Genomic DNA, 25,021 nt, shown 5'->3' with positions numbered 1-25,021 from the left:
TGAAAAAAATAAAAAATATCTCAGACATGCACAACTTTGTACTTTGGTTGTAATGTGAACCACACATGCCCATTGAAGTCTATGGGAAGGAAAGTAAAGAAGAAAAGGGAAGAAAGAAAGCAAAACAACATTTTGGACACAACTTGCGTCATTGCGTTTATGATGTACTAATTTCATATATTTTATATTGTATTTGTAACTTGAAACTGTATAAAATTTTCGCTTCATCTTAACGTTGCATGTATATTCACCATTACTCTAGTGCAATGTAAAATCTTGTAATTTTTTTACACATTACTACTACTTTAAACATAATTTGGATTCATTGTTATGTATGACAATATCTTGAAAAATCTAATAAAAATCTTTTGAAAAGAAAGAAAGCAGATTAATTGCAACAAATCAGATTCTGACTTTGTTTCCAAAGGAGCTCTGAAAAATGAAAGGTGGAATCTGATTGGTTGCTATGGGCAACTAAGGCTATGTTCACACTGCAGTTATTTCCATCAGTTATTGTGAGCAAAAACACAGGACAGGTGCAGATCTTTTCATTATACATCTCCCCCATGTCTCAAGGTTTGCTAATTACGCCTGTTCGCTTGGCTGTAAGCTAGGAGATCGTACCCAACATGCTGCCTGAGAACAATAAGGAAGTTTCTGTCCCTATTAGGTCCGCCCTGGTAATGCTGGCCTCTGATTGGTGGGCGGGGGTGGCACATGGTGCAGCAGCTGTCCCTGCTCATTCAGTGTAGAAGAGAGCAGAAGCTGGGGGTGTGCACACTACCGGTAAGTACTGTATGTGCTGAGCCTGGCATCGTGCTCAGTGTATACGAGCTACAGCAGCTCCCGTCATGTATAAACCTATTCATTACAGCACAGACATCTCTGCTCCACTCATCAGGGTTCAGCAACCTTGGGCACTCCAGCTGTTGTGAAACTACAATCCCCAGCATGCTCCATTCATTTGTGAGAGGAGCAGAGGAAGTATGCATGCTGGGGGTTGAGGTTGCCTACTCCTGCTCTACATGAATGCATGATAAATGTGGACGGGGAGAAAGCTGTGTTCAGAAAAGTAGTTAAAAGTATTTATTATGCTGTTCCGCTACTATGACCACAGTAAGGGCTCTTTCACACTTGCGTTGTTCTTTTCCGGCATAGAGTTCCGTCGTCGGGGCCGGAAGAATTCTGATCAGTTTTATCCTAATGCATTCTGAATGGAGAGAAATCCGTTCAGGATGCATCAGGATGTCTTCAGTTCAGGACCGGAACGTTTTTTGGCCGGAGAAAATACCGCTGCATGCTGCGCTTTTTGCTCCGGCAAAAAATCCTGAACACTTGCCGCAAGGCCGGATCCGGAATTAATGCCCATTGAAAGGCATTAATCCGGATCCGGCCTTAAGCTAAACGTCGTTTCGGCGCATTGCCAGATCTGACGTTTAGCTTTTTCTGAATGGTTACCATGGCTGCCGGGACGCTAAAGTCCTGGCAGCCATGGTAAAGTGTAGTGGGGAGCGGGGGAGCAGTATAATTACCGTCCGTGCGGCTCCCGGGGCGCTCCAGAGTGACGTCAGGGCGCCCCACGCGCATGGATGACGTGATCGCATGGACACGTCATCCATGCGCATGGGGCGCTCTGACGTCATTCTGGAGCGCCCCGGGAGCCGCACGGACGGTAAGTATACTGCTCCCCAGCTCCCCACTACTACTATGGCAACCAGTACTTTAATAGCGTCCTGGCTGCCATAGTAACACTGAACGCATTTTGAAGACGGATCCGTCTTCAAATACTTTCAGTACACTTGCGTTTTTCCGGATCCGGCGTGTAATTCCGGCAAATGGAGTACACGACGGATCCGGACAACGCAGTGTGAAAGAGGCCTAATCATTCTGACCAATACAAGTGTCTGACACTATTGTAAGGGGTTAATAATCAGTACAAAAGTGTGTGACGGTTAAGGGGGAATAAACGTGCGCTTTATACATCAGCATACATCTTGACGATGATACGTGAGAGCTGAGAAATTTTTATAGCAAAAACTGACATTTAGGCGCCATGCACACAACAGTATCCATTTCGCTGTCTGCAAATTGCGGATCTGCAAAATCCGGAGTTATGGTCCTTGTTGCATCTGCATTTTTTGTGGACCTGGTGACTTCCATGGGTCCGTGGTCCACATTTTGCAGCCAAGTATAGGACATGTTCTGTTCTTTTGCAAAACAGACATACGGATGCTGAAAGCACAAGAATCATCCATGTGCCCTCTGCATCAGTATGTTAATTCCGCAAAAAAATAGACTAGGGCGGACATTCATTAACTGATATACACCACCGTGGCGTATTAAAGCCAAAGATTTTTTTGCAGCAAAATCTGCAACTTTACCCCGCTGAAGTGACGAGAAAAGGAGGCGTGGCGTGGGCGGACCAAAATGCTCAGCTGACATTTTTTGGCGTGAAAAATGCCTTAAATCTACGCCAGCAAGTGAGCTGGTCTAGATTTAAGTCTTTTTGCACAGCCTGCTGGAGGAAGCGCCAAAGTTATGCAAGACTTGGACCTTTACAGAACTTTGGCTGATCCTCCAGCATCACAGCAATAGAATTCCATTATAGGTTTTGTTATAACGGAATATAACCACCGCAGGACCCCAGATGCTCTAGGGGAGAATATCTCTGTAAGGCCTCATGCACATGACCGTAGCCGTTTATGCGGTTTGCAAATCATGGATTTGCCAAACACAGATACCGTCCGTGAGCCTGCAGACATTTTTTTCACTCCTTCACAAATGTCTTATCCTTGTCTGCAAAATGGAACTCCGTTATAGGTTCCGATATAATAGAGTTATAGCGGAATATATCAGAATTTTAGGACAGAATGCAAGACGGAAGCCTTTATGAGGCATTCCGCTTTGCTCCGCCCTAATACATTTCTATGGGGACACATATCGGTTCCGTTTGTTTCAGTTATACATGATGGAAAAAACAGTCCTGTCAACATGTCCCCATACACATATATTAGAGCAAAAACGGAAGGCTTCCATTTTGCATTCCATCCTAGAATTCTGCTATATTCCACTATAACTCTATTATAATTATAATGCAAACCCGCCCTTACTCCGTTCCGTTTTGCAGACAAGGATAGGACATTTGTGAAGGAGTGAAAAAAAATGTCTGTTCATGACCTGTATCCTTGTTTTGTGAATCCGCGATTTGCAGACCGCATAAACGGCTATGGTTGTGTGCATGAGACCCTACAGAGATATTCTCCCCTAGAGTATCTGGGGTTCTGTGGTAGTTATATTCTGTTATAACTCTGCTATAACTAAACCTATAATGGAATTCTATAACGCTAATGCAAACCCACCCTTACTTATTGAGATGAGTGTGTCACTGTGTCACGTTTTTTGCAGATTAGATGCGGACCAAAACTATTGTTGTGTGCACAAGCTCTAATAAAGTGTCACAGGAGTCCCTGTGGATTCTAAGTGTCACTATACTACCTCCACACAACTTCATTATTTGTGAGGCCTTCTGTATAGGTCTTCAACGTCTAAATAGAAACATGAATTTTCTCCAACCGATACAGTGCTCTGTACCGACAAGGGGCAAAAATCAGCCAAATGCTGTCCGGGCATGCTGGGAGTTGTAGTTTTGCAACAGCTGGAGGCACACTGGTTGGGAAACACTGGTCTAGATGGTTGTCTGATTTGGCCAAACTAAAACTAATTTACATACTTTGAATTGTTTTTTTTCCCCATGGAGCATTGCTTGTAAGTAGTGTTGAGCGAACTTGTGTTTTAAGTTCGGCGTCTAAAGTTCGGGTTATCGAAGAATCGCGTTATGGATTCCGCTACCACGGACCATAACGGAATTTAGAATCCATAATGCGATTACCCGAACCCAAACTTTAGACGCCGAACTTAAAACACAAGTTCGCTCAACACTACTTGTAAGTTAGTCTCTTCAATCAGTACTAGTAGTGCCTCTCGGCTAATTCACTGACAGAGATCTGAAACACAAAAGGGGAGATTTGTGAAAATTAGAAGACTCCCTGACACTATATTTAAACCAATCTAAAAGTTTTTGTGTAAAAAAAAAAGGGAAGGGAGGGAGGGAGGGAGTGAGGGGGGGGGGGGTGTAATGAATGTGATTTACTACAGAAATGTCAAGTTACATGTCATTGTTTGGTACTGTACACGGTATACTCCAGCGGGCGTGCACCATGTTCGTAAATGCAAGACAGGATAAACCAGTCTTCTGAAACATCAGTCTTCAAAAAGTAAAGCTCCACTAAAGCTCTCCTGTCTGATTTGAGATTAACAGTAATGAGAATATTCAGATTAAAAGAACCCTTGTACAATAGTCACTGGGCATCCCACAGGTGGTACATTTTCCATGGCACAGACATAAAAGCTGTCTGAAAGTCTTTGGCACGAGAGGTGTTTTAAATAATTTCTTCTTTCCTTCTGAAGTTGATGGATAGTCTTGAAAAGATGCGTCTGATGCTGATCATTAGGCCGAATGCACAAGGCTGTGGAACACGGACGTGAGCGGTCCGTGGTATCCCGGCCTGGCATCCTGCTGACAGCAGGACTGCACTGCGTCATTGGTTGCTATGACGCCGTGTGATTCGTGCCGCCGCTGCAGTACAATAATGCACTCGTATTAATACATCATAGCAGGATGCCAGGCCGGGATACCACGGACCGCTCACGTCCGTGTGCATTCGGCCTTAATAGGGGTAAGGTATGTCCAGGATTAAACTTAAAGGGAACCTGTCACCTCTACTATGCTGCCTGCACTGAGGGGACACAGTATAATGACATCAGCAGGCTATCATTACTGTGCTAAAATTCAGTAGCTCAGACAGGCGTGAGGTGAGCGGAGTCCGATGAGACTTGTGGCCCCCCCCTCCCCTGCCACCTACCCATGACAGGCAACAGGTGGGGAAGGACAGGACCACAAGTCTCATTGGACTTATCTTTTCTCACAGCACTGGTGAGCAGTGATGGCCAGTTCGCATTGTTCGACCGAGAACATATGCGGGCTGCCATCTTTTTTCACAAGTCCGGCGAGGCACAAGTAAGCCCTTACCTGTGCCTGTGTGCGAGCCAGTCTGAAAACAAGTGCAGTCAGCGGGAGCAGGCAGTTCCGAGAACAGCCACCGGGGGCCTTCATCGGGCTGTATTCGGGAACCGCCTTCTCCCAGTGACCGCATTTGTTTTCAGACTGGCTTGTGGCACAAGCACAGGTAAGGGCTTACCTGTGCCTCACCGGACTTGTGAAAAAAGATGGCAGCCCGCATATGTTCGCAGCCGAACAATGCGAACTGGCCATGAGCGCTGTGAGGTTCTCCCAGTCAGTAGTGAAAAAATACAGAATTTGAGGCTAGTGGAGCTGTCACTATACTATGGTGCCCTCAGTGAGGGGGGCATAGTAGAGGTGACCGGTTCCCTTTAAAATGGTTGGCCACTTTCTGACCACTGTTATCAATATGTGTATGTAAAATTACTATATAGCACTAATATACAGTAGTTTTTGTTAATGTTCTGTGCATATCTGAAAAGACACATCCTCTTGATTGGCACATCTTCTCTGCTAACCTCACTGAGATGGCTACTGAAAGAGGGTCGTCGGGCCAGACACTTTACTCGGCTTCCCCATTCAAACACAATGGCCCACATTAAAGGAGTTGTGCAGGCCATATATTGAAATATACTCAGGATAGGTCATTAATATCGGATCAGCGGGGGCCGACACCCAGCTCCTCCGTCAATCAGCAGTTTGAAGAGGCGGCATGCCAGCCTTTGCTTCCCCTTCACTGCCTGTCCCCATGGAAGAGAGTGTAATTACAAGTACTCGTTCCATTTACTTAAATTACACTATGACACCTCTCCAGCGGAGAACAGGAAGCAGCTCTCGCATGGAGTATCGCCTCCTCTTCAAACAACTGAGCTGCGGGGTGCCGTGCTTTGCAATTTTCTCGTCATGGACAATGGTCTGTGCAGAAACCGCAAATTACATACAGTCAGTCGTGTGCATGAAGCCTAAAGTGAATGGGGCTGGGCTGCAATACCAAGCACAGCTGCTATACAATGTATGACACTGTGTTTGATGACCAGAGAGAAGATGTGGTGCTACTGCAAGTGCCACTGCATTCTCAAACATCAGATCGTAGGGGATCCCGGGTGTTGGACCTTTCACAGTAGTTATGTCCTCCTTATTGCCCCTCACTGTAGTTATGTCCTCCTTGTTCCCCCTCACAGTAATTATGTCCTCCTTGTGGCTGGTTACTGTAGTAATGTTCTCTTTGTGCCCCACTCACGGTAGTTATGTCCTCCCAGTGCCCCCTCCAGCTTCCTTTAAAAAAACACTGAATACTCACCCGTTTCCCCTGATGATCGGGCACTTCCACTGTTCCCAGCAGCAGCAGATGTGGTCACACACATCGCGCTCCTAGCTCTGAAGGAGGCCGATTCCTGAGCTTTCACCACTCCTCCCACAAGTCAGTGGCGCAATGTGTGGCCTGCTGTGGAGCGCCGGAGCCCAGCATGTCAATTGCCCAGGTGTGCACCCAAGCCTCTGCACCGGGGCACGTGTGCTGGCTGCCCCCATTGCCACGGCCTAGGCATAGGTAATCAATATCAGATCGACAAGGAGTCCCACTGCTGGCACCCCTGTCAATCAGCTGTTCGAAGAGGTGGTGATCATGCTGATGCTGCTTCTGCTTTAAAATTACCTGCGTGCTGTCTCCTTTGCAGGGGTGGCGCGGTTTAGTTACAATTGCTTGTCTCATTCACCTTAAGATAGGTCAGAAAAATTGTTCTTTTCAAGCACCCATAGATTAGTAAATTTCCCCACTGTGCCAGCCATCTGCACTTGTGCCATCAGGAATCTAGTGTAAAATCAGTGAGTTTCAGCGGAGAAGGCTGTGACGTGTCTGGTCACAAAAGGATTCCCGATGAATGGGGCATGGCTTATGAAATATAAAATGGTAGAAAATATTAACAAAGTCTATAATGCCATGTATATTACCAAGTGCCATGTATTAATCTTACATACACATTGGGTAACAGTAACCAGAAAATGGCCAACCCCTTTTATTCTTCTGACAATGAACAATTAAGATACAGTCATAACCATATATTAATGCATATACAATATTTTAAAGGGGTTTTCAGACACTAATATATTATTTTTCCATAGGATAGGTCATCAATATGAGATTATTGGGGTCTCCACTATTCAGTCGCTAGCAACGGCCACAGGTTTCGAAAATAAACAATGTTAGCAAACACCATAGCGCCATATACTGTGTAGTGGCCATTCTTGGATACTGCAGCACGGCTCCTATTCACTTGAATACCCAAGAATAGCTCCGTAGACTTTTTAGTTCCAGAATCTGCGTCTGCCGCTAACAGCTGATTGGGCATATGGAGTCATTCTCGCACCAATATCATATCGGTGACCTATCTTTTTGGATGAGCCATCAATGTGTTTGTGGCAAAACCAACCTCGCCACTGGGTGCTGGAGAAACCTGGTTGCCAGCCTCTTACCCCAGGATTATGGGCCCTCTCATCAGCCCATGCTAAACTTAAACTCCATGGCAATTGAACTGTATTTGTGTAGTCTGAGTGCCATTCACCTAATAATTGAATGCACTCAGACCTGAGCTATCTGGGGATATTTTAAATGTCTATGTTTACTGTAATGGTTGTGACATTGTATATTTGAATAGTGATTTCTGTCCTATTGTCCCCATGTGTGTATTGGCGATTTCCCCTTTGTCCTGAGAGATAATTGAATTACTCCCCTATTATCTCCAGGACAGAAGACTCTGTAAAACTGTGTAGTCTCCTGCCTGTGATGATTACATTAACCCATTGTGTAAGGTAATTGTATCACAGGCAGAGGAGAGGATTTTGTGTGGGAGTGTCTGAGTGTATTGTACGTGGTTACTGGTTGTCTTACATAACCCTGTGGGTGGTACTAATGTGTAAGAATGTGTATATAAGAACAATAAACACACAGCACTGGCTGCCCACTGCTTTACCCTCAACACAGAGCTTGGTCTCGTTCTTGGGGGATTCGCTGTATGCTGTTAGAGACTGATTGCTAGGAGTGTAAGCCGCTTGGGTGCGTTTCCTATTCGTCTGCTAGCAGCTATTTGTGAGGTTCCATTCGGGAGTTTAGAGTATTCCCTGGTATGCCGTTACAGTGTTAGGCCCCATGCACACGGCCGTGTTTCACACACACGGCGTCACTGGTTGCTATGACGCCGTGCGCTCCTGCTCTCAGGAGGGATCCACACCGCGGTTCCACGGCCCGCACACGGCCGTGTGCATGGGGCCTTAGTCTCAGAAAATCTCTGTAATACGGCTGGCTTTATAGATTGCACAGAATGCTCTGTACAGCGATGCTCTGAGAGGGTGAGCGTTCATTTAGTCCCTGTGGTAATGTAAAATGTATGGTGCCTGCAGTGTATAAGCTGACCCACATATCCAATGTTTGCATGCACCTGCAGATATGCAGAAGAGAAACCTAAGACCTTATTCACACATCAGTGTTTTGGTCAGTGATTTCCATCAGTAATGCCTCATTCACACATCAGTGCTTCAGTGATCAGTGATTTTGGGCCAAAGCCAGGTGAAGATCTAAACACAGAACAGGTGCATATCTTTCCCTTATACCTTATGTTTGTGGAGGATCCAGTCCTGGTTTTGGCTCATAATCACTGACCAAGCACTGACGTGTGAATCCGTTACAATAATACATCTGCATGCATCCGTCATGAACGGATCCGTTTGTATTATCTGTAACATAGCCAAGACGGATCTATCATGAACTCCATTGAAAGTCAATGGGAGACGGATCCATTTTCTGTTGTGCAAGATTGTGTCAGAGAAAACAGATCCATCCCCAGTGCCAGGACGGATCAGTTTGGCTCAGTTTCGTCAGACGGACACCAAAATGCTACAGGCAGCGTTTTGGTGTCTGCCTCCAGAGCGGAATGATGACTGATCGGAGGCAAACTGATGCATTCTGAGCAGATCCTTTTCCATTCAGAATGCATTAGGGCAAAACTGATCCGTTTTGGACCGCTTGTGAGAGACCATGACGGATCTCACAAACGTAAAGCCAAAACATGAGTGTAAAAGTAGCCTAATAATAGGACTTCAGAGATTTGGTACGATGTATTGCTGTCCAGAAGTACAGTATGTCATCAGTGTGTAGAAGGGATAAGTCTCAGGTTACACTAGATAAATGATTAAATTTTTTTTAGCTTTTTGGCAATCGTTTCAGTGTATTGTGAGTGCCAAAAAGATGCAGATAGGTTTGAAGGGTTTCCTTGGACCTGAATATACAGAATATACAGAAATAAAATACTACGTATAGTTCTAAATGCATTACACTGTGCCTATAATAACTAGAGATGAGCAAACTAGAGCTGACTGTGCATCACTATTAGGCCTATTGCACACGACCGTATGGCTTTTTCAGTGTTTTGCGGTCCGTTTTTCATGGATCCGTTGTTCCGTTTTTTGTTTTCGTTGTGTTTCCGTTTCTGTTCCGTTTTTCTGTTCCGTTTTTCCGTATGGCATATACAGTATACAGTAATTACATAGATAAAATTGGGCTGGGCATAACATTTTCAATAGATGGTTCAGGAAAAAACGGAACGGAAACGGAAGACATACGGATGCATTTCCGTATGTGTTCCGTTTTTTTTGCGGATCCATTGACTTGAATGGAGCCACGGACTGTGATTTGCGGGCAATAATAGGACATGTTCTATGTTAAAACGGAACGGAAAAACGGAAATACGGAAACGGAATGCATACGGAGTACATTCCGTTTTTTTTGCGGAACCATTGAAATGAATGGTTCCGTATACGGACCGTATACGGAACGCAAAAAACGGCCAGTAAACGGGAAAAAAAACCGGCCGTGTGCAATAGGCCTTAGGCTTAGTTCACACGTCACTTATTTGGTCAGTAATTGTGAGCTCAAAGCAGGTGTGGGTCAAACCTACAGAACAGGTGCAGATCTATTTATGATACCTAATCCAAGAGTTAACTTGGCTCCTGAATTTGCCTCACAGTAAGTATTGGAAATAAATGACCAAATAACAGAAGTGTGAACTCGGCCTTACAAGTCGATGTTAGCATCAGCTCTAATTTATCGGCGTGGACTTAATTGTGTAGTGGCCCAAAATTTAAGGAGTGGCCCCAGGACAGTGTGGATGGTGTCAACAGTAAGGTTGTGTTCACATCACTGTTTATTTTTCTGTTCTTCTGATCCATCAGAAGAACAGGCCCAAAAAATTGGATCCTGTAGTTTGAACATCCACCTTCACACCGTCAGTATTTGGTCTGCATTTAATCAGTATTGGTAAGGCATAAACAGGAGTGGGTCCAAAACAGAGATACCATGTGATGGAAATATTTACATGTCCTCTGTGTTTTGGACCCACTTCTGCTGTAGGCTTCCAAATCATGATCAAATCCTGATGCAAAATACAGACCGTGTGATAGGGGCCTTCTGGACGCTCAAACAACAGGATCCGTTTTTTTTATTTTTTTTTATTTTTCAGTTCTTCAGAGGGATCAGAATAATGGAAAAATAAACAGTGATGTTCCCGTAACGGACTGGTGAGTGTGGCAACAGTCGGGTCAAAATAGTGTCCCTGTAAGGCTGGGTTCACAGTCATGTTTTAGCTCAGGATGCGTCCCGGGTGCATTGAGGCAAACCCGCGCGAGTAGGCACGCAATTTCAGTCAGTTTTGACTGCGATTGCTTTCCGTTGTTCCGTTTTTATTGCGCGTGATAATAAACTGAATGTGATACCCAGACCCGAACTTCTTCACTGAAGTTCAGGTTTGGGTTCGGTGTTGTGTAGATGTAATTAGTAGAAGGTCAATTGAGGGTTTAAAAAATTAAAATAAAAATTACCTCACCTCCTCCAATTGATCGCGTAGCTGCCAGTCTCCTGTTCTTTCTTCGGGACCTGTCAAAGGACCTGTGGTGACGTCACTGAGCTCATCACATGGTCCAATCACATGGTCCACCCCCACGATGATGGACCATGTGATATTGACCATGTGATGTGACGTCACCACAGGTCCTTTAGCCGGCAGCTCATGATTAAAGCAGTAAGAAGAGATCGGCAACTGCTCGATCAAGAGGAGGCGAGTTAATTTTTTTAAATTTTTTAACCCTCAATTGACCTTCTAGTAAGCATTCTGTATTAAAGAATGCTATTATTTTCCCTTATAACCATGTTATAAGGGAAAATAATACAGTGAATCTTAGCAACCATGCGTGAAAATGAGATTTTCACGCAGCCCCATTCACTTCTATGGGGCCTGTGTTGTGTGAAAAACGCACAGTATAAAGCATGCTGCGATTTTCACGCAACGCACAAGTGATGCGTGAAAATCACAGCTCATGTCCACAGCCACATAGAAGTGAATGGGTCTGGATTCAGTGCGGGTGCAATGCGTTGACCTCACGCATTGCACCCGCGTGGAAATCACGCCTGTGAGAACCCAGCCTAACAGAGAAGTGAGGGTAGCAACAGCATGAAGTGTCACAATAGTGGCCCCGGAACAGAGTGGGGAAAGGGGGGCAACAGTGGCAGTAACAGCAGAAGCTGGTGGCAGATCACAGTAGAGGCAGATGGCAGTGAAGGCAACAGGCGTGTGGCATCAGGCGAATGACAGAATCAGAATAGTGACAGCTCTGGCCTGTTGCTGTGTCTGCTGCTGCCACCACCCCTTCTTCTGCTGCTACTTGTGCCGGTTACAGCAACATTTTTGCCACTTCCAGTTCCTTTTTAGGGCCCAGACAACTGTCTGTTGGCCATAGCGTACATTAACTGAATCAGTAATGTAACAGACTAAGTATAAATGGTGCAGCAGATAGACTAGAAAAATGCGCCTATATACAGTATTACACCGCCTATTGACAATGAGTCTGATGCACTGTACGCCTATGTATAACTGAACAGATTAATTATTAATGGCGCAGCATATTAACTAGATACACACATCTATATATTAGACCGGCTGTTGAGACTAAGCCTGATGCACAGTCAGTCAGTGATGGTCAGTTCGCAGTGTTCGCCAACGAACACATGCGGGCTGCCATCTTGACTCACCCGTCTGGCGATGCACAGGTAAGCCCTTACCTGAGCCTGTGTCGGGAGCCGGTCTGAAATCAAATGCGGTCACCGGGAGCAGGCAGTTCCGAGAACAGCCGCCGGAGGCCTTCATCGGGCTGTTGTCGGAACTGCCTGCTCCCGGTGACCACATTTGATTTCAGACCGGCTCCCGGCCAAGGCACAGGTAAGTGCTTACCTGTGCATCGCCGGACAAGTGAGTCAAGATGGCAGCCCGCATGTGTTCGTTGGCGAACACTGCAAACTGACCATCACTGCAGTCAATGTATAACAGAACAGATTAAGAATAAATATGCCTATATATTACACCGACTGTTGCCAATGAGTCTGATGCACTGTATGTCTATGTATATCTGAACAGGTAATTTTTTTATGGCACAGCGATTAACTAGATACACGAGTCTATATATTAGACCCGGGCAGGGCCGTCTTTAATATTAATTGGACCCTGGGCAAAAATTAACTTGGGCCCCCTGGATCCCACCTTCCCACACCTTAGCAGGCAATCACGCCCTCCACCACAACACACAAAAAATACACACATCTGGTAGAGTACAGTGAATGACTGTAAATACTTCCAGTTCTGAAGACTCCAGCGGCTTAGGATCAGTGCTCTGGGCAACTGGGCTCAGGCTGGAAGTGGGCACCGCTCTGCAGGAAGGAGACCAGGGCTCGACTCACCCTAGTGTTACAGTGCACCCCAGCACCCCACAGTATGCAGTATAGCACCCTATAGTATACAGCAACCCACAGTATGCAGTATAGCACCCCACACTATACATTGCCCCACAGTATATAGTAGAGCAGTATAGCAGCCCACAGTATACAGCACCCCACAGTATACAACACCTCACAGTATACAGTAGAGCAGTATAGCACCTCACCGTACACAACACTCCAAACTATACACGATACAGCACCCCACACTATACAGCCCCCCACACTAAACAGTACGGCAGTATAGCACTCCACAATATACAGCACCCACAGTATACAGCCCCCCACAGTATACAGTACAGCAGTATAGCACTCCACAATATACAGCACCCACAGTATACAGTATACAGCCCCCCATACTATGCAGCCCCCACAGTATACAGGCCCCCACATTATACAGTACAGCAGTATAGCACTCCACAATATACAGCACCCACAGTATACAGCCCCCCACAGTATACAGTACAGCAGTATAGCACTCCACAATATACAGCACCTACAGTATACAGCCCCCCACACTATACAGTACAGCAGTATAGCACTCCACAATATACAGCACCCACAGTATACAGCCCCATATACTATACAGGCCCCCACACTATTCAGCACCCCACTATACAGTAGTTTACAGTATATTAATATAACAACCCCTGTCACCTTTTTCTGATGTAATCTTCACAAAAAAAGCTCCACAGTTAAGGCAAACTTCTACAGCAACACTCCTGGTAGGACCTTGATGACCTCATAGCCATGTGACCAGTAATATTCCTAGGTTACTGGTCACATGGTGATGATGTCATCTAAGGTCCTAGAGAATCACAGCTCTCACAGTACGCTGCCTGGAGTGCCGTCAGGCATGGCAGCACCCCCTGTGTAGCTGACAGCCTGACTGTCACGGCCTATGGTGTGTTTTGTGATACTTTCCTTCACTTGGTTGCCCGTGGCAACGTGTGGTGTTGTGTGCATGTGGTGGCAGTGTCTCAGCCCTATGGCTGATCCCCAGGACATGATTGCCACACATGCCGTTGCCCACGGCAACAGGTGAAGTGTGTTGGTTTATGTGTGTATTCCCCTTTAAGTGGCCGTCTTCCCTTGCCTAGTGTTGGAAGGGTTAATTCCCTCTCCTGTGTGTGTCTGTGTGGGTGTGGCCACTTTGGGCTATAAAGCCTCAGTGTATATCTCTTGTCTGGGGGTTCTTCAGCCATGCTTTGCTGGAGACATCCTCCTGGTATTTCCATCTGCCAGTGGGGGCCACCCTTGTGGTCATAAGTTTATGTGATGTTTACTTGATGTTTTCCTTTGTTATTCGGTGCAGCTATGGATCTGGGTTCCTGTGTGTGGATGTGTGTTGCTGAGTTCATTTTGTATTGTGTGGACATCAGCTTGCCAACACAGGGATCCAGTCAGCAAGGCTGTGGCAGGTGGCTGGAACTAGTGCAGTTCACCTGCCATATCCATAGGACTGTTTGTGTTCCCCTTATCCCTGCAGCTTGGCCAGTGAGACTCCTGTTCCTCCGTGTCCAGAAGGAACAGGTCGTCTTACCCAACTCCTAGTTCAGGGATCGGCGGAGAATGAGTAGGGATCCGAGGTTCCTGAGCATGGGCCCTCCTACCTTCAAGGTCGGCTCATGCAGCTAGGAGTTAGGGTCGGATTAGAGATGCGTTAGGAGGTGACCTGCTCCCTAATTCTCTCGTCCTGGCCGAGCAGCCGTTAACATCTTCCGGCATCACACGGCTGAGGGTTTTCCCCATCCTCAGCCGTGACACTGACACCCGGAGCAGTGGCTAGCAGGGCTCAAGAGGCAGCTGCCTTGGGCCCCCCAGGAGCAACTAAGCCTGGGACAGCTGCCCCTTTTTCCCTTTGTTAAAGATAGCCCTGGACCCGGGCCGCAATATGGGCACGGCCCGGCAACTGCCGTGTGCATGAGCCCTAAGTCTGATGCACAGTCAGTCTATGTATAACAAAACAAATTAAGAACGGATGTCACAGCAGTGAAACAAGATGCACAGTGTTATTACACAGAGCCTGCAGTCTCCCTACAGTGAATGAAAACATTCCCTAGGATCTCCCCACTCTGCCCTTGCACTGTTCATATCCAATATTCTACAATTAAAAGATTGCCAAAACACTGTCCATAGCACTTGCCACGTGTCTCCCTATAATCAGCTCACAGTAAAATGGTGTAGACTGGATGGGATTAGACTTTTTATAGGGCTGTGAAATCACAGTGGACGGCTATCTGCTGATTGGCTGGCTGCACAGCATTATGGGTCATATCTCCTTCGCGTGATTCTTATTTTCACATTGTTTTATGGAAAAAAATTATTTGTTCCAACGAAGCGAGAAGAAATTCTGATTTTTGGCGAATCTAAGTTTTCCTTAGATTCAGATCAAATTCCATTTGTTTCACTTTGATTCGCTCAACATTAATAACACATTTTCATCTCTTTAGACTTGCCCTTTTCCAATGAAGCCCATCTGTTTTTCAGTAAAACACCCCCCCCCCATCAAGCTGAAGATAATTTCTAGTGTCTAGGTGCACTGATATTTTTAAATTACTTCAAAATCAATCATCCACATATGATCTGTATTTCTGTACTGGTCTTTGGCAGGCATTCACTTCCTACAGGGTTGCTCTATTGAGGTAGTGAATGTGCAGCTCTAACTTTGTGATCACGTTGTGTTGAGTAGGCATTCATTCCTTTTGTTCAGTCTGTCCCTGCAGTCACATTAAAAGAACATGGAGAAAGACAGATGACCTGATCAGTTACAGATGTTCCTTTGATTTAGACAATATTGCATTCATCAACTGAATCAGCTTATGGATGTGTTCAGATTTTGGATATTATTCAAACAGCTGGCACATCCAGAGTTAGACCTCCATTGATCTAATATTGAAGGCCTTTTCTAAGGATAGGCCATCAATTTTGAAGTCCCTAATAACCCCTTTAGGCCTCATGCACACAACAGTATTTTTTCACGGTCCGCAAAAACGGGGTCCGTAGGTCCGTGATCCGTGACCGTTTTTTCGTCCGTGGGTCTTCCTTGATTTTTGGAGGATGCACGGACATGAAAAAAAAGTTGTTTTGGTGTCCGCCTGGCCGTGCGGAGCCAAACGGATCAATCCTGAATTACAATGCAAGTCAATGGGGAAGGATCCGTTTGACTTTGACACAATATGGTGCCATTTCAAACGGATCCGTCCCCATTGACTTTCAATGTAAAGTCTGGAGTCCCTTTTATACCATCGGATCAGAGTTTTCTCCAATCCGATGGTATATTTTAACTTGAAGCGTCCCCATCACCATGGGAACGCCTCTATGTTAGAATATACTGTCGGATATGAGTTAGATTGTGAAAACTCATTTCTGACGGTATAGTCTAACACAGAGGCGTTCCCATGGTGATGGGGACGCTTCTAGTTAGAATATGCTGCAAACTGTGTACATGACTGCCCCCTTCTGCCTGGCAGCACCCGATCTCTTACAGGGGGCCGTGATCAGCACAATTAACCCCTCAGGTGCTGCACCTGAAGGGGTTAATTGTACTATCATATCCCCCTGTAAGAGATCAGGGCTGCCAGGCAGCAGGGGGCAGACCCCCCCCCAGTTTGAATATCATTGGTGGCCAGTGCGGCCCCCCCCTCCCTCCCTCAATTGTAATAATAGGTTGGTGGCACAGTGTGAGGCCCCCCGCCCCCCCTCCCTCCCTCTATTGTAATAATTCATTGGTGGCACAGTGTGCGTCCCCCATCGCCCCCCCCTTCCTCCCTCTATTGTAATAATTCGTTGGTGGCACAGTGTACGCCCTCCATCGCCCCCCCACCCCCTTCCTCCCTCTATTGTAATAATTCGTTGGTGTCACAGTGTGCGCCCCCCCGCCCCCCCCTTCCTCCCTCTATTGTGATAATTGGTTGGTGCAGCCCTGGTTGCCATGGTTACTTAGCAATAGTACAATAGTAAAAGATTCATACTTACCTGGGAGCTGCGATGTCTGTGTCCGGCCGGGAGCTCCTCCTACTGGTAAGTGACAGTTCATTTAGCAATGCACCGCACAGACCTGTCACTTAATAGTAAGTGGAGCTCCCGGCCAGACACGAACATCGCAGCAGCCAGCAGGTAAGTATGAATCTTCTACTATTGTACTATTGCTAAGTAACCATGGCAACCAGGACTGCAGTAGCGTCCTGGTTACCATGGTTACCGATCGGAGCCCCAGCGATTAAACTGGGACTTCGATCGGAACTCCGCTGCCACCAATGATCGGGGGGGGGGGGGGGGGGGGAGATGGGAGGCCGCACACTGGCCACCAATGTTGTTAATGCTATAGAGGGAGGGGGGGCCGATAGGGGGCGCACACTGTGCCAACGAATTATTACAATAGAGGGAGGAAGGGGGGGCTGGGTGGGCGGGGGGGCGCACACTGTGCCACCAACGAATTATTACAATAGAGGGAGGAAGGGGGGGGCGCACACTGTGCCACCAACAAATTATTGCAATAAAGGGAGGAAGGGGGGGCGGGGGGGGGCGCACACTGTGCCACCAACGAATTATTACAATAGAGGGAGGAAGGGGGGGGGTCGCACACTGTGCCACCAACGAATTATTACAATAGAGGGGGGGGGGGCCACACTGGCCACCAATGATATTCAAACTGGGGAGGGGGGGGTCTGCCCCCTGCTGCCTGGCAGCCCTGATCTCTTACAGGGGGATATGATAGTACAATTAACCCCTTCAGGTGCCGCACCTGAAGGGGTTAATTGTACGGATCACGGCCCCCTGTAAGAGATCGGGTGCTGCCAGGCAGCAGGGTGCAGTCTTGTACACAGTTTGTAGTGTATTCTAACTAGAAGCGTCCCCATCACCATGGGAACGCCTCTGTGTTAGAATATACTGTCGGATATGAGTTTTCACAAAGTGAAAACTTAGATCTGAAAAAGCTTTTATGCAGACGGATCTTCGGATCCGTCTGTATGAAAGTAACCTACGGCCACGGATCACGGACACGGATGCCAATCTTGTGTGCATCCGTGTTCTTTCACAGACCCATTGACTTGAATGGGTCCGTGAACCGCTGTCCGTCAAAAAAATAGGACAGGTCCTATTTTTTTGACGGACAGGATACACGGATCACGGTCTCGGCTGCAAAACGGTGCATTTTCCGATTTTTCCACGGACCCATTGAAAGTCAATGGGTCTGCGAAAAAAAACGGAAAACGGCACAACGGCCACGGATGCACACAATGGTCGTGTGCATGAGGCCTTATATAAAGCATCATAATCAGATGCCAGATTATCTTTGAAGGGGTTGTCCACTCATTTTACATTAAAGGTCTACCCTCAGTATAGGCCATGCATATCCGATTGGCAGGAGTCTGTCACCCTGCACACCCACAAATTAACTGTTCGGGAGTAGTTCCAGCTCCGAAAGTAGATGCTGGAACTATACAGCTCCATCCATTGTGTAGTGGATGGAGCTGGTTACTGCTGCACTGGTCCTATTGAAGTGAATGGAAGTAGCACTGCAGTAACAAGCTTTGTCCATTGCACAAAGGACAGAGCTGTGTTCTGGCACTGAAGTTATTCCCAAAGAGCTGATTAGCGTCATGTTCAGGGTCAGGCTGGCCCACCGAAGTACCAGAGGATTCTTTGGTGGGCCCAGGCTCTGGCAATAATGGATCCCTTATGGTCCTATATATACAGAGGGTGGGCACCCAGAATAATTCTCTATTGTAGGCTCAAGGGATTTCAGTCCGACACTGGTTGTTTTGGACTACTGAAGATAGGCCTTCAATATAAAATGAGTGGAAACATTTTTAACCTCTATATATACACGGATGAAGAGAAGAACTTACTGGTTAAACTTTGATCCTGGACATTTAAACCGTTAGATACTAGCTGTGGAAAGTAAGTGGTTTAAAGAGGGAGGGCTCCCCCTGTGCACCTTTACATCTCTGTGATTGTTTTTCAGTAAAACACCCCCCCCCCCCATCAAGCTGAAGATAATTTCTAGTGTCTAGGTGCACTGATATTTTTAAATTACTTCAAAATCAATCATCCACATATGATCTGTATTTCTGTACTGGTCTTTGGCAGGCATTCACTTCCTACAGGGTTGCTCTATTGAGGTAGTGAATGTGCAGCTCTAACTTTGTGATCACGTTGTGTTGAGTAGGCATTCATTCCTTTTGTTCAGTCTGTCCCTGCAGTCACATTAAAAGAACATGGAGAAAGACAGATGACCTGATCAGTTACAGATGTTCCTTTGATTTAGACAATATTGCATTCATCAACTGAATCAGCTTATGGATGTGTTCAGATTTTGGATATTATTCAAACAGCTGGCACATCCAGAGTTAGACCTCCATTGATCTAATATTAAAGGCCTTTTCTAAGGATAGACCATCAATTTTGAAGTCCCTAATAACCCCTTTAGGCCTCATGCACACAACAGTATTTTTTCACGGTCCGCAAAAACGGGGTCCGTAGGTCCGTGATCCGTGACCGTTTTTTCGTCCGTGGGTCTTCCTTGATTTTTGGAGGATCCACGGACATGAAAAAAAAGTTGTTTTGGTGTCCGCCTGGCCGTGCGGAGCCAAACGGATCCGTCCTGAATTACAATGCAAGTCAATGGGGACGGATCCGTTTGACTTTGACACAATATGGTGCCATTTCAAACGGATCCGTCCCCATTGACTTTCGATGTAAAGTCTGGAGTCCCTTTTATACCATCGGATCAGAGTTTTCTCCAATCCGATGGTATATTTTAACTTGAAGCGTCCCCATCACCATGGGAACGCCTCTATGTTAGAATATACTGTCGGATATGAGTTAGATCGTGAAAACTCATTTCCGACAGTATATTCTAACACAGAGGCGTTCCCATGGTGATGGGGACGCTTCTAGTTACAATATGCTGCAAACTGTGTACATGACTGCCCCCTTCTGCCTGGCAGCACCCGATCTCTTACAGGGGGCCGTGTTCAGCACAATTAACCCCTCAGGTGCTGCACCTGAAGGGGTTAATTGTACTATCATATCCCCCTGTAAGAGATCAGGGCTGCCAGGCAGCAGGGGGCAGATCCCCCCCCAGTTTGAATATCATTGGTGGCCAGTGCGGCCCCCCCCCTCCCTCCCTCAATTGTAATAATAGGTTGGTGGCACAGTGTGCGGCCCCCCGCCCCCCCTCCCTCCCTCCCTCCCTCTATTGTAATAATTCATTGGTGGCACAGTGTGCGTCCCCCATTGCCCCCCCTTCCTCCCTCTATTGTAATAATTCGTTGGTGGCACAGTGTGCGCCCCTCCGCCCCCCCTTCCTCTCTCTATTGTGATAATTCGTTGGTGGCACAGTGTGCGCCCCCCATCGGCCCCCCCTCCCTCTATAGCATTAACAACATTGGTGGCCAGTGTGCGGCCTCCCATCTCCCCCCCCCCCAATCATTGGTGGCAGCGGAGTTCCGATTGGAGCCCCAGTTTAATCGCTGGGGCTCCGATCGGTAACCATGGCGGTTAATTGTACTTTCATATCCCCCTGTAAGAGATCAGGGCTGTCAGGCAGCAGGGGGCAGACCCCCCCCCCCCAGTTTGAATATCATTGGTGGCCAGTGCGGGCCCCCCCCTCCCTCCCTCAATTGTAATAATAGGTTGGTGGCACAGTGTGCGGCCCCCCGCCCCCCCTCCCTCCCTCTATTGTAATAATTCATTGGTGGCACAGTGTGCACCCCCCATCGCCCCCCCTTCCTCCCTCTATTGTAATAATTCGTTGGTGGCACAGTGTGCGCCCTCCATCGCCCCCCCCCCCCACCCCCTTCCTCCCTCTATTGCAATAATTCGTTGGTGGCAAAGTGTGCGCCCCCTATCGCCCCCCACCGCCCCCCACCCCCTTCCTCCCTCTATTGTAATAATTCGTTGGTGGCACCGTGTGCGCCCCCCCATCACATGTCTGTGATGTTAGTACATTGCCTAATGCTGAGAGGCACAACACACTGCAATATATAAGTACTGTAGTGTATAATACAAGCAATTGCATGTCATTACTTAAGTGATCACCAATACGCCCTTTTACGGTGGTCACTAAGGGGACTTAGGTGGGCCTTTTCACAGCGTCCAGGCCTAAGTGCTGCACGTGTCCCCCAAGCAGCGGAGAGCGGGGGCTCAACCCTCACATGAGAGCCACGCTCCTGCTCTAACTATTTAACCCCTTACATAAAATGGGAATTGGTGTCTGCCACATGTAAGAGGAGACAGATGGAGTGGACTCCCTATTCTCCCATTGGCACCCCGCAAATGCAATCGCAAGGTGCCAATGTGTTTAAAGGCTGACTAGGACCTGGTATAGGCCACAAGCCTGCCTTGAGTGCATTGTATTTTTTAAGCTATTAAAATATTGCCGCAATAGTCCCCTTGTGGGACTATTAAGTGGTTAGTAAAACAACCCATTTATAAAATAAATAAAAATTCCAATAAAAATATGCTTTGTCCCGACAAAGGCAGAATTGCTAATTTATTCTTTGTTGCCACCCAAAAAAATTCATAACAAGCGATTAAAAAGCGTAATTTACCCTAAAATGATAGCAACAAAAAGTAAAAGTTGTCCTGCAAAAATCAAGCCCTCACAATTCCATGGAAAGAATATCACTGTAATCATACTGACCCAGAGAATAAAGATATGTTATTTATACAGAAAAATTAATGCGTAAAATTTATAACATAAAAACTCAGTGGCAGTATTGCTGTTTTTTCCCATCTCCGTCCCAGAAAGAGTTGACAAAAGTTAATCAGAAAGTTATGTGTACCCAAAAATGACACCCTTAAAAATGACAACTTGTCCTTTAAAAAACAAGCTCTCATACAACTACATAGATAGGAAAATAAAACAGTTATAGCCCTTGGAGGATGACGATGGAAAAAGTAAGAAAAACACTTGGTCAGTAAGGCCCAAAACAGGCTGATCACTAAGGCCTCTTTCACACGAGTGTGTCTGGATAAGGTCCGGATGTGTTGCGGCAAACCCGCACGAGTAGGTACGCAATTGCAGTCAGTTTTGACTGCGATTGCGTTCCGTTGTTCAGTTTTTATCGCGCGGGTGCAATGCGTTTTGCACGCGCGTGATAAAAAACTGAATGTGGTACCCAAACCCGAACTTTTTCACAGAAGTTCAGGTTTGAGTTCAAGGTTGTGTGGATTGTATTATCTTCCCTTATAACATGGTTATAAGGGAAAATAATAGCATTCTGAATACAGAATGCATAGTACAATAGGGCTGGAGGGGTTAACAAAATAATAATAATAATTTAACTCACCTTAATCCACTTGTTCACGCAGCCGGCATCTCTTCTGTCTTCTTCTTTGAGGAATAGGACCTTTGATGACGTCACTACGCTCATCACATGGTCCGACACATGATCCATCACTATGGTGCTGGATCATGTGACGGACCATGTGATGAGCGTAGTGACGTCATCAAAGGTCCTTTTCCTCACAGATGAAGACAGAAGAGATGCCGGCTGCGCGAACAGGTGGATTAAGGGGAGTTAAAAAATGCTTTATCCCCTCCAGCCCTATTGTACTATGCATTCTGTATTCAGAATGCTATTATTTTCCCTTATACCCATGTTATAAGGGAAAATAATAAAGATCGGGTCCCCATCCCGATCGTCTCCGAGCAACCGTGCGTGAAAATCGCATCGCATCCGCACTTGCTTGTGGATGCTTAAGATTTTCACACAGCCCCATTCACTTCTATGGGGCCTGCGTTGCGTGAAAATCGCACAAAATAGAGCTTGCTGCGATTTTCACGCAATGCACAAGTGATGCGTGAAAATCACCGCTCATGTGAACAGCCCCATAGAAATTAATGGGTCCGGATTCAGTGCGGGTGCAATGCATTCAACTCACGCATTGCACCCGTGCGGAAAACTCGCCAGTGTGAAAGGGGCCTAAGGAGTTAAAGAGACACCCACAGCAGTCTGATCACAGTCAACTCTATTCAGAAAATTTAACCCCTCAGATGCCATGGTCAATTGCAACCAGGCCACAGCATCTCAGCGGTCATTTGAGATCACAGGAGTAGGGATGAGCGAACCCGAACTGTATAGTTCGGGTTCGTACCGAATTTTGGAGTGTCCGTGACACGGACCCGAACCCGGACATTTTCGTAAAAGTCCGGGTTCGGTGTTCGTTGCTTTCTTGGCGCTTTTTGAAAGGCTGCAAAGCAGCCAATCAACAAGCGTCATACTACTTGCCCCAAGAGGCCGTCACAGCCATGCCTATTATTGGCATGGCTGTGATTGGCCAGTGCAGCATGTGACCCAGCCTCTATTTAAGCTGGAGTCACGTAGCGCCGCACGTCACTCTGCTCTGATCAGTGTAGGGAGAGGTTTCAGCTGCAACGTTAGGGCGAGATTAGGCAGTGATTAACTCCTCCAAAAGACTTAAGTCAGTGATCGATCTACAGCTGTGGATCATTGAACTGCTGCTATTCAATTGCTCACTGTTTTTAGGCTGCCCAGAGCGTTTTTCATTCACTTTTTTATGGGGTGATCGGCGGCCATTTTGTGTTTTGTGATGCGCCAGCACAAGCTGCCACCAAGTACATTTAACCATCAATAGTGTGGTTATTTTTTGGCTATATCCTACATCAGGGTCAAGCTGTCACCAAGTGCATTTAACCATCAATAGTGTGGTTATTTTTTGGCTATATCCTACATCAGGGTCAAGCTGTCACCAAGTGCATTTAACCATCAATAGTGTTGTTATTATTTGGCTATATCCTACATCAGGGTCAAGCTGTCACCAAGTGCATTTAACCATCAATAGTGTGGTTATTTTTTGGCTATATCCTACATCAGGGTCAAGCTGTCACCAAGTGCATTTAACCATCAATAGTGTGGTTATTTTTTGGTTATATTCTACATCAGGGGCAAGCTGGTCAAGTTATTTAGTGTCCGTCAAAGCACAGTTTTTTGTCACAACCAGACAGCTGAGAAGCTCTGACAGAAGCCTTTCAGAACCTCCTCCTTGAGTTTTCTTTGTTCTGGTTTTCAGTTCCTCATCTCGTTAGCCTCTCTCAGCTGTCATGTAGTTGGACTGATTGTATCCCTTTAAATTCCTCCCAATAATGCACTAGTGTGCGGCATATACAACTTCCTGGAGTGTGTGTGCGCATGCTGATCCTATTTTCCAGTCTTCTACAAGATAAGTGCTGTACATTTATTTGTGATTTTCTGTTTGCTGGATCCCAGGTGACCGTGACTCCCTCCATGTCTAGTGTAGGGAGCCGGTGGTCGTGTCCCCTCACTATTATAGGGTGTTCAGGTGTTATACAGTCGAGGTACGTGGATATGCGATCATCTACCATTGGTATTTTCGCATAAGCTGAGCAGTCAGGGTGAGTGCCAGGTCTTATGCAGGGGTCTCCCTTTTGTTCCTTAGTTTGGGATCCAGTGAGTCATATATTCATTTTGCACTGTCTTGTTTCCTGTACACCTTCCATGACATTATAAGCCGCCAAAACCGTCTCAAGCATGGATCTGGTTTCACTTTTGACTGAACGCTTCCAGGGTCTTTCATTGGAGGTAGCTGATCTCCGTAAGACTCTTTCTCAGTTTCTAGTGACCAGTTCAGCTTGCGTTCATGGAGTTTGTTCTGAGCCTAAGATCTCGCTCCCGGATACGTTCTCCGGGGGTAGTGAGAATTTTGTGCGTTTCAGAGAGGCTTGCAAACTCCATTTTCGCCTTCTTCCCAATTCCTCTGGTGATGAGGAACGGAGGGTGGGGATCATTATATCGCTGCTCAGGGGTAACGCTCAGTCATGGGCCTTTTCGCTGCCGGTGGGGGCATGGCCCCTCCGTTCAGTGGATGAATTCTTTTTAGCCCTGGGTCAGATATATGATGATCTGGATCGTGCTGCTTTGGCTGAGTCTAGACTACATCTGTTATGCCAGGGTAAACAATCCGCAGAGATATACTGCTCAGAATTTCGGAGATGGGCAGCTGATACTGATTGGAATGATGCTGCACTCCGAAGTCAATTTTGCCATGGTCTTTTAGAGGGATTGAAAGATGCATTTGCCTTTCATGAGAGGCCTATCTCCTTGGACTCTGCTATGTCTCAGGCCGTTCGTATT

The 25,021-nt window shown here is 46.5% G+C and overlaps 1 protein-coding gene across 1 annotated transcript in view; it reads left to right on the top strand.

The window, feature by feature from the left end:
- The first annotated feature begins 713 nt into the window (after positions 1-713).
- Positions 714-25,021, top strand: part of LRRC20 (leucine rich repeat containing 20) — an 810,255-nt gene continuing 785,947 nt past the window's right edge. Inside the window, exon 1 of the mRNA XM_044298858.1 lies at positions 714-786. The gene's annotated coding sequence lies outside the window, so the exon portion shown is untranslated. The remainder of the gene's footprint in view (positions 787-25,021) is intronic.

This window comes from Bufo gargarizans, chromosome 6 (assembly GCF_014858855.1).
Source record: "Bufo gargarizans isolate SCDJY-AF-19 chromosome 6, ASM1485885v1, whole genome shotgun sequence".
In the NCBI taxonomy this organism is placed as follows: Eukaryota; Metazoa; Chordata; class Amphibia; order Anura; family Bufonidae; genus Bufo; species Bufo gargarizans.
Note: the sequence above shows the minus strand (reverse complement) of the source record. Positions and strands in the feature narration are given on the sequence as shown.